Here is a 9,910-nt window from a genome sequence, read left to right on the forward strand (position 1 = left end):
CAGACGGTTTTTGGGGGCCACCTAGTTAATGAACTACAGAGGGGGCTATATGGATGCAAACCCATCTTAAAGGCAGTGATGGCCATGGAGTCATTGCAAGCATCATCTACTATATTAAAGCACTCCCAATAGCGAGCTAAGTATGCGTGAAGAGTTTCTTCCGGTTTGATTTGCATGGCCCAGAGAGAGTCGGCTTGCTTCGGCTGGACCTCATTAGTGATGAATCTCGCCCTAAATGACTTTTGGAGTTGGTGGAAGTTCCGAATCGATGCCGGCTCCAGTTTATAGTACCATCTCACGGCCAGTGGTCCCAGGCTGCTTGGAAATATTCGACACATGAGGGCTTCGTCATCAGCATGGAGCATCATCGCTTGCTTGTAATGACGAATGTGATCAGTGGCGTCTGACCTTCCGTTGTAAAGGGTGAACGACGGTGCCTTGAACTTTTTGGGAAGCACTGCCCTTGCAATACAGCGCACGAAAGGGTCATGTTTATCTTCCTCATCCGAATCAGTGCTTCTCCCTCGTTTATTCTGCACATGTGGACTTCCCTCAAATGAGCTGGATACATTGGCGCGTCCTTTCTTTCTGGGTTTAGGGGATGGTGAGTCTGAATCACTGTCATTATTGCGTTTCTGAAGTCGACGTCGTCGATCATCCCTCTTTCCCAAAGGTCGAACTTGGTCTTGGCATGCAGCTTGTTGGGATTTCGCCACTTTAAGGCCAAATCCTGGCTCAAGCGTTCATTCTCAGCCATCATGTTCTCAAGCCGCTGTTCATTTTGCTTTGCTTGATCCATAATCACCTGCATTGTCTCTTGCATTGAAGTCGAGGGTGAGGTCTGAGCTACTGAATCAAAGTTTAACGCACGTCGTGCGGCGATATTCTCCGGTCCCAGCATGTTTCTTGGAGTAAGGTCGTCTCTTGGCGTAGTTTCGTCAACGACTATCGGAGGATCTTCTGTGACGCTCGCCATGAATATGCTTGAGTATTCCCACAGACGGCACCAATTATGGAGAGGTAGATTTGGAAATACTCTTGTATCCTGATGAACGTTCTTGGTCCTCTGATTGACACCTGAAAAAAAAAAGGGATTAATATTTCGGTCGGGGGTCGGAATTAGCACTCCGACAGACAAATTAGTATCTCTCTCAAGTTTGCTTGTGACTTAAGTTTCTAGGATTTTTCTCACACACCTTTCTTCGGCTGATACCCCTCTATTTATATTTTTCTTTTGGGCCTCAGGGTCGGGCCCACCCTTAATCCATTGCATGTTTGTTTATTCGGCTTTTGTTCAACTGGTTCTTCGGTCGATTAATCTATTTGGTTTTGCGATCGTCTAAGATGGAGCCGAATACAAATTCTGTCCTTGACTGTCCTCATACCTGTATTTGGCTTTATTGCACGTATATCAACAATATCCGGCTCCCATATGAATATTTTTAAAATTTTAAGCAATTTTTTAACTTTTTTAGATACACCTTATTTAGATGTATCTAAATAGTAAAATATTTGTGAAAAAATATTTTAAAAAATTAATAAATATACAAAAATATGAAAAATATATTGAATTTTTGTATTTTTCTTATATTTTTGGTATTTAGTAAATTTTTTAAAGATTTTTTCACAAATATTATACTTTTTAAGTGTATTTATTTTAGGGTGTCTTAAAAAAAATTAAAAAAAATTGCTTAAAATATTAAAAAAATTCATTGAAAACAAAAAAAAAATACGAAAAATAAAAAAGTAGAATTTTCTGAAAAGTGTTTTCTAATAACCAAAACCAAACAAGCTGATTGAAATTTTATATTTTTTGTATGGAAAATGATATAAAGTCTAGTTCCTCAACTTATTTTCGAGACCCAATGATGTGTAAGGGCATCTTTTGATAACATGATTCAATACTTAAAATTGAATTGATTAAGTAATAATCAATTAAACCCGTTTGATGATTATAATTAATATCACTTAAAAATTAAAATACTTCTTAAAATATAGACTAAAATTTTAAAAAATAAAAATTAAATCATATAAAATTTATTTAATTCTAATTAAATTTATAAATATTAAACACAAATTCATCTGTCCAGTTCTCTGTACCACTGCTCATTTGCTGACATGTGTCTATTACCAGCAACCAATTTTAACTCCACCAAATCCTTCCGGTCTCTCTCTATTCGCAACAAGTTAATGTCTTGTCTTCCTTTCCTGGTGGCCATGGATTCAAACTTTGTTGTCATCTTCACCAACTCTACTATGAGTTTAAATCTGTGCTTCATAGCCCTGGCCAACTGCGTTGACCACTCTGCGGCTCCGAACAAGAGCCTGAAGAATAAAACTTTCCGGCTAAAGTAGTTGGCAAACGCCGTCGCGAAGTTCCGTCTCGACCGAGTAAACAGACAAGACGATGATCAGATCCTCTGCTTCACAACCACACTAGTTTCTTCTTTGTCCTCTATTTCTCTTTTATCAACAATACAAATATATATATATATATATATATGCAATATTCACATATAAATAAACTGTATTTTTAATGTGTATAGAAAAAATATATAATCAATTGAAAGTGAAAGTGAAAGATAAAGGATCACAACTATTTTCCCCCAAATCGTACACCAAAGTCTGCTTGATTTATGGAGAAAAAACCCTATATGCGAACTAGCATAACAGAGACTGACAAACTCAAACATGTACATATACATACATACATAGAGAGAAGTGAATAAGAGATTTCCACAAACATGGTTCTCTTAGTTCTTGATGAATTACATTTGGGAAACTTTCCAGAAAGAAAAACTTCATGAATCTGGTGTTGCAACGTTTTAATTTTAATTTTGTCTAGGATGACTGTCCATGTTGGTCCGTTTCCGTAGAGTAGTCATGGAGGAGACAATGAAGTTGGTCGAAGCTGTCAATAATTAGCCGTAAACGAGTTATGACTCGTGTGAATGTGGACAGAGACCGACAATTGGTTTTGATGATATACACGTGTCATCACAAGAATAAAAATACCGATAACTGGGACAGTATTGTCTGAGTCGTTTAATATTTTAATTCATCATCACATCATTGAGCTTAAAAGGTGAATGGATGTAAGTGATACTATTAATTAATAATTAAATAATGTATTAGAGAGAGTATTATTTTCTTTAATATCTTAATTGATTTTTACATCATTAGACTTGAAAGGTAGGTCTAATTTTTCATCTTAAATAACATTTTTTTTTTTGTATTTAGTGAATTTTAAACTTTTTTTTCCCACAAGTATTATACTTTTTAAACTTATTCAGATTAGGTGTATCTAAAAAATTGCTTAAAATATTTTTTAAAAATTCACTAAAAATAAAAAAATACAGAAAATAGAAAACTCATTTTTTTTTTAAATTTATTCTTTCAAAAAATAAACCTACTCAATGTGTTTGGTTTCAATTTTTTAGAAATTGGATTTTTTTGTATTTAGTGAATATTTTTAAAATTTTAAGTCATTTTTTTTCTTTTTTTAGATGCAGCTTACTAAGATGTATCTAAAAAGTAAAATATTTCTAAAATATATTTTAAACAATCAATAAATACACAAGAATATGAAAATATATTGAATTCTCGTATTTTTTTGTATTTTTTGTATTTAGTGTATTTTTTAAAGATTTTTTTCACAAATTTTATAATTTTTTAAGTGTATTTATGTTAAGAGAATCTAAAAATTAAAAAAATTGCTAAGAATATTAAAGAAATTCAGCAATAATAAAAATATACAGAAAATAAAAAAAAAAATTGAATTTTAAAAAAAATAATAATAAATACTGAATCTTGAAACAAAACAAGCTGACTGGTATTGGGAGAGAGAGTCTTTTAACTGAAGATTAATCATTATTAAACTGCAGATTAAGGAAGAAAAGTAACAAAAACAATCATAAGCAAACAAAAAAACTCCTTCCTTTGCTCTAGATCTACACCTTGCTTCTTTTCCAAGCTAGCCCTTTTTTATGAACCTTCACAACAAGAAGATATAATCTTACTTGCCAAAAAGACAAAATAAACACACAAAAAAAAAAAAATGAAAATTACATACCAAGAAAATAAGTATATAATACAAATTCAATTTCACACAAAATACATCTGATTTATACTAATTTTCAAATATCTTTTTTTTTTTCTACTACTCAAAATTTAAATTCCAGTAGAACCAATCAACTTGGTTAAGCCAAAAGTGATCCCCATGGCCAACCACCCTCCAACCAAAATCCTAAGTGAAGATTTCACCACAGGTGCCCTCCCAAGCACTGCACTCAACCCTCCAAACCCTAGCAGTGCTAAACTCACTGCCGCCACCACCACCCCAACCCTAACCCAATAATCCTTCATAAACGCTGCTGCCAACAGCGGCACCACCGCCCCCACCACGAATGCCGCCGCTGACGCCACTGCTGCCGCCAATGGACTCGGCAAGTGCTTCTTCATCTCCTCAATTTCACTTCCACTCATCTCTCTCTCCCCACCCCATCTCTTTATCTGACTCATCTCTATATCGTACTGCGAGTACACCGAGACAAACTCTCCGATCGCCATGCTACAAGCTCCGCCCACTGTTCCGGCTATCCCAGTGAGGATCATTGTCTTGACATCTTTTCGGACCGCTCCGACACCCATCATTAACGATGCGGTGGAGAGCAGCCCATCATTTGCACCTAATACGGCGGCTCGGAGCCACTGGGCTCGCTTCGAGTAATCGACGACCTCAAGCTCGAGGGGTTCCATGGTGAGTGGTTGTAGTTCTCTCTCAAGATCATCAACAACGTTAGGAGTCTCATATTTTGTTTGGTTGAGGTGGGTTTGAGCTTGGGTTGAAAAAGCCATGTAAGAAGAAGAAAAAGAAGATACACGTGTGTGTATTTGTTGTAATGGGTGAAGAAGTGTGGAGGACACACGGCTCAAGGGGGGTATTTATAGGAAAAAAAAATGCTTCAGATCCCTTAATACACCACTAATCACGTGACAGCATGTAAATTTTATTATTGATTTAATAGTTTGACTTTTTTTTTTAATGTGTCATAAATTTTATTATTTTATTTTATTAATTAATGTGTCATAAATTTTATTATTTTATTTTAAAAAATTTAAATATTTACAATTTGTATAATAGGTGAGATTAATAATAATATCATAATATATATTGATATGCTAATTAATATATTAATTTATACATATAGTATTATTTAAAAAAAATCAAGATTATTAAATGAAATTCACTTCAATATGTCATGTCATATATTAAATAAATAAATAAAAACTAACACACATACTAATGGCGTGTTTAGGAGTCGGGTAATTTAAAAAGTTGGTTAAAAATTGATTTTTTTTTTTTATATAAAAAATATGAGAGGTAATATGAGCCAAAATGAGTTAAAAGTTAAAAATTAACTTTTAACTAGCTTGCCAAATTGCCTCTAAATTAGTCCAAGAAATTAATATACAAATTTAAAATTTTATTTTTATTTTTATTGTCCCCACATTTTACATGCAAAAAAGGTATTAAATATGGATTTCACAAAACACCACGGGAATATGGATTTTACACCCATAAAAGTGTTTAGTAGATTTTTTTTTTATCTCTAATATTGCTCTTTTTATTTGTAGCACATTCTGGGTTCCATGCAAATATTTCATTTGGAGTTTTTTTTTTTTATTTCTCAATCGTCTAACAAAAGCAAATTAACAAGTTATACTACGTAAATAATGTCTCATAGTATTTTAAGACTACTAAATAATTATCATTTTTTTCAAAAATTTTTACAAAATAATGTCACAATAGCATTTTTGAAATTAAATATAAGTTAATGAACATTTAATTTTAAAATAATAAATACCATTAATTAGACAAAATAAATAAATAAATTCTAATATGAAACAATTTTGTATAGTATTAATGTATTCTTTGGCTTTAGGTGGAGCATGGGGACAGTGGAGTGGCATCTGACGCGTTCACACTGGTAATAGAAGTATCCTGTTGATATGTAGGAGCTGACTTCTAGTCTGCGTTTCTTCTATAATTATGATACTAATTAAAAAAATTTAAAATTTATAATCAAACATGCAATTTAAAAATACCCAAAATTTAATTTAAAAATTATTTTTAAAATTCATAACTAAATGTACAATTTAAAATTCTTTTCAAAACTTTCAAAACTTTAGTTTAAGAAAAAAAATTCAAAAAAATGTTTATTTATTTTATTTTTTAAAATCATGATTTGAATATGGAGTCATATTTTGAGTTATAAATTTTGTTTTGAAAAGATAAAATTTGTTTGATTATGAGTTTTAAAAAGAGTTTTGACTTGTATTTTGAAATTTTTTAGATTTATTTTATATTTTAAATATTTATTTATTTATTTTAATGTACATTATATTTCTTGCATTTGCGTGCTGTATTTTTTTAAATATTAAAAAATTAAAAAAAATCATTTTTATTTTATAAATATATTTTTAAATATTTTATTTTTTTATTATACATTTGGTTACGATTTAAGTGTGGAGTTTTGAAAGTAATGTAGAGTTTCGAGATATGTGTTTGGTTATGAGTTTTGAAAATAATTTTTGAATTGAGTTTTTAGTTATGTGTTTAGTTACAATTTAAGTGTAGAGTTGTATTTTGAGTTTAAAATATTAAAATTAACAAAATTAAAATATTTACAAAATAAAATAAAATAAAATACTTAAAATAAAAGAAAAATTAAAAATTAAATAAAAATTATATATTTAAAATAAAAAATAAATAAAATTTTCTTAAACATTTTTTAATATTTTAAAAAAATAAATCCAAAAAATTTTAAAATACAACTCAAAATTCAAAAATTCAAAACTCAATATATAACTCAAAACTCTTTTCAAAACTCATAACAAAATATATTTTCTCTTTTCAAAACTCAATTTATAATTCTACACTTAAATCACAACTTCACATTCAAATCATAATTTCAAAACTAAACCAAACGGAGCCAAATGTCTGTTGTAATGATAAGAAAACCTATATATATATATATATACAATTTTTAGGAATAATTATAGAAAAAAAAAATCCAACCTTGTAACAAAATAAATTTGGATATTTTAATTTTATTAATTTAAATCTTAATATTTTCAATTATTTTCAATTTAAATTATTTATCCATTTTCGCTAAATAAAACTAAAGGAAAAAGAGTATTTTACCATTAAATTTAATATAATTATACATAAAATATTTAAAATACCTTCTTCATTGAGTTTGGTCCCGAAAACTCAATTGATTGGAATTAAACCTAAAAACTAATTGTAATGAAACCTACAATATTCACACACCAAAAAAAAAAAAGAAAAAAAGAAAACAAAAAGTGAAGCTTATTATATAATGGGCTAATTGTGTTGGGCATTGTGAATTTTGATAATGCAAGTCATTAGTCACTAGACTACGGATTCAACTTTAAAATAAGGGATTTTTTTATATTCATTTATGATTTGTTATCATAATTTTTATGTATTCATAGTTGAAGGGATGTGATTATTTTTGTAAAGTTTTTGAGTATAATAAAAATTACAATAATCATAAACGTAACCATAGTTTTGAATCAATTATGCAAACTTTGTGTTTTGTGTATGTATAATTGATCATTCTAATTTTTTTTTTCTTCTTAATTTTTCGTGTTTCAACTACGGATTTAAAAAAAAAATTAGCTTTTTTGTAATGCCACTGATCAATGGGTAATATAGTACAACATCATATTAATTAATTCTGTCCCAAAGCAAAAGCATGTTGAACAAACTATTGACTTACATATATAGCAACATATACAGTTTTTTTTTTTTTTCACATGATTAAGGAAATTTTAATATAATTTAAACTTAAGGATTTAGCTTGATTAACCAAATTGAATTTTTGTACCATAAATATATGATTCTCACCTACATTTGTCTAGGAAAATTACATCTGCAAAGTTTTTTTTTTTCTTTTGTAAAAATTGAGTTATGTTGTGGTCATTTTGCATTGAAATTAAAGCCAATATGAAAGGTAAAAATTACATAAAGTATTTTTCTTTTTGTAGTGAGATTTTGCTTTAAAATTAAAGTCGAAATAAAAGATAATATTATGATTCTTAGCTAACATTAATTATATATTTTTCTTTCTAATCTTGTACAAATTTTACAAAAGGAAAAAAAAGGTCCAATGTGACAGAATGCTCTCTCTCTCTCTCTCTCTCCATAATAAGACTAGCAAGAAGTAAATGAATGTTAAGTATTATATTTGGATATTTAGTTTTTATTACTTTTATAAAAAATAAATTATATTATATTATACTGTAGTAATCAGGACAAAGGAGAGAATTTATAGGAAGGGGAAGAAAATTCTTGTTGGTATAATATAAAACTTACACACAACACAGGAGAATGAGAAAAATTATCTTTTGAACATTGTGTTTAATTGGGAGATTTGGAGAGAGATTTGAAAATAAAAATGAAAAAAGTGTGAAAATAGATGAAATATAAATATATTTTATTCACATTTTTCATTTCTCTTTCTAAATTTTTATTCAAATTTTTTAACCAAACATAATATAAGTTTGAATAAATCATGTTAGATTTGATCCCACACAATAATGGCTCAACCCATGCTACGCCCATTCATAATCGAGTCAATTCACCTTCATTTTAACATCTATGAGATATTATGAAATTGAAAAAGCATCCCGCAAGTTTGCCTTCTGAATAAGGATAGGCACTGGCTTGACGATGGTGGTATTTTTTTTTTTTTTGCCCTTTTCTTTCTACAAGGGTGCATTTTCATTATTAAATTTTAAAAAATAACATAAAATAAAATAAAAACCACTAGACATAAAACTAGCATTACTATTCAAGACCAAAAATTAGATCTAATTTATAAATTCAATGGTGTCGTAATTAATTAAAATAATAAATGTAACACTCTCTCTCATATCTTGTGTAATCATCAATTAATTATACCACTTACAACACATCATTAAATAAAAAATAAGTTAAAAAGTGAATTTGTATATCATTTTTCTCTGAACTAAATTATATGAAATATTTTCAAAACTAGCCTATTTAATAAATGGACCAAATATTTATTCTGTCCCATTAAATATAACCCAAATCCTTCACAAAAAAAAAAAAAAAAAAAAAAAAAAAAACATGCTAACGTGAAACTAGAGCCAATCCGTAATCAGACGGCCATAAGGCATCAAGCCAATGCCCATCGAAAGGCCATCATAATATAATGCAAGACATTTTGTCAAGTAAAAGATATACAATTATACACCATGACTAAATCGTACTATTGTATATATATATTCTATGAACCATTCACAGAATATAAATTTTAATGTATATTATTCTGTAAACCCATCATCACCATATAAATTAATATACTCAGTCGTAACCCACATCTATTAAGTAAATTCAGACATGTCATCCTTTTTATTAGTTTTTATTTTTATTTTTAGTGAAGTTTTTTTTTTTAAATTTAAAAATCCTTACACGTTTAAATGGCGCATTTTCAACTTTCTTTTTTTGGCCAAATTCTGAAGAAGTCAGAATTCTACAGAGAGAAGAGAGATGAACAACAGAACATGAAACACAATTTCAACCTCTTTTTTTCTATATCATATTGTCAATGAGTTGTTTGCATGTTACATACTCAAATCAAAATTTAAACCCACATGTTACATACTCAAATCAAAATTTAAATCTATAGTAAACGAAATTCTACAAACTCAAAATAATTCACACAAACATGTTTTTGTATAGGTATGAGATCTTAAATTTGAGTAATCAAAACATAACCCAAAAAACACAGTACATCAAAATTCAAACCTCCTCCACTTATCAACCTGTGTGGAAGTGGCTTTGATTAGCTTCTTG

The 9,910-nt window shown here is 29.2% G+C and overlaps 1 pseudogene; it reads right to left on the reverse strand.

Annotated features, from left to right (window-relative positions):
- Nucleotides 1–3,722: 3,722 nt before the first annotated feature.
- LOC114316870 (vacuolar iron transporter homolog 4 pseudogene) lies at nt 3,723–4,892 on the reverse strand (annotated as a pseudogene).
- Nucleotides 4,893–9,910: the final 5,018 nt, after the last annotated feature.

This window comes from Camellia sinensis, chromosome 12, assembly GCF_055761805.1.
Source record: "Camellia sinensis isolate YWXY chromosome 12, ASM5576180v1, whole genome shotgun sequence".
Classification (NCBI taxonomy): Eukaryota; Viridiplantae; Streptophyta; class Magnoliopsida; order Ericales; family Theaceae; genus Camellia; species Camellia sinensis.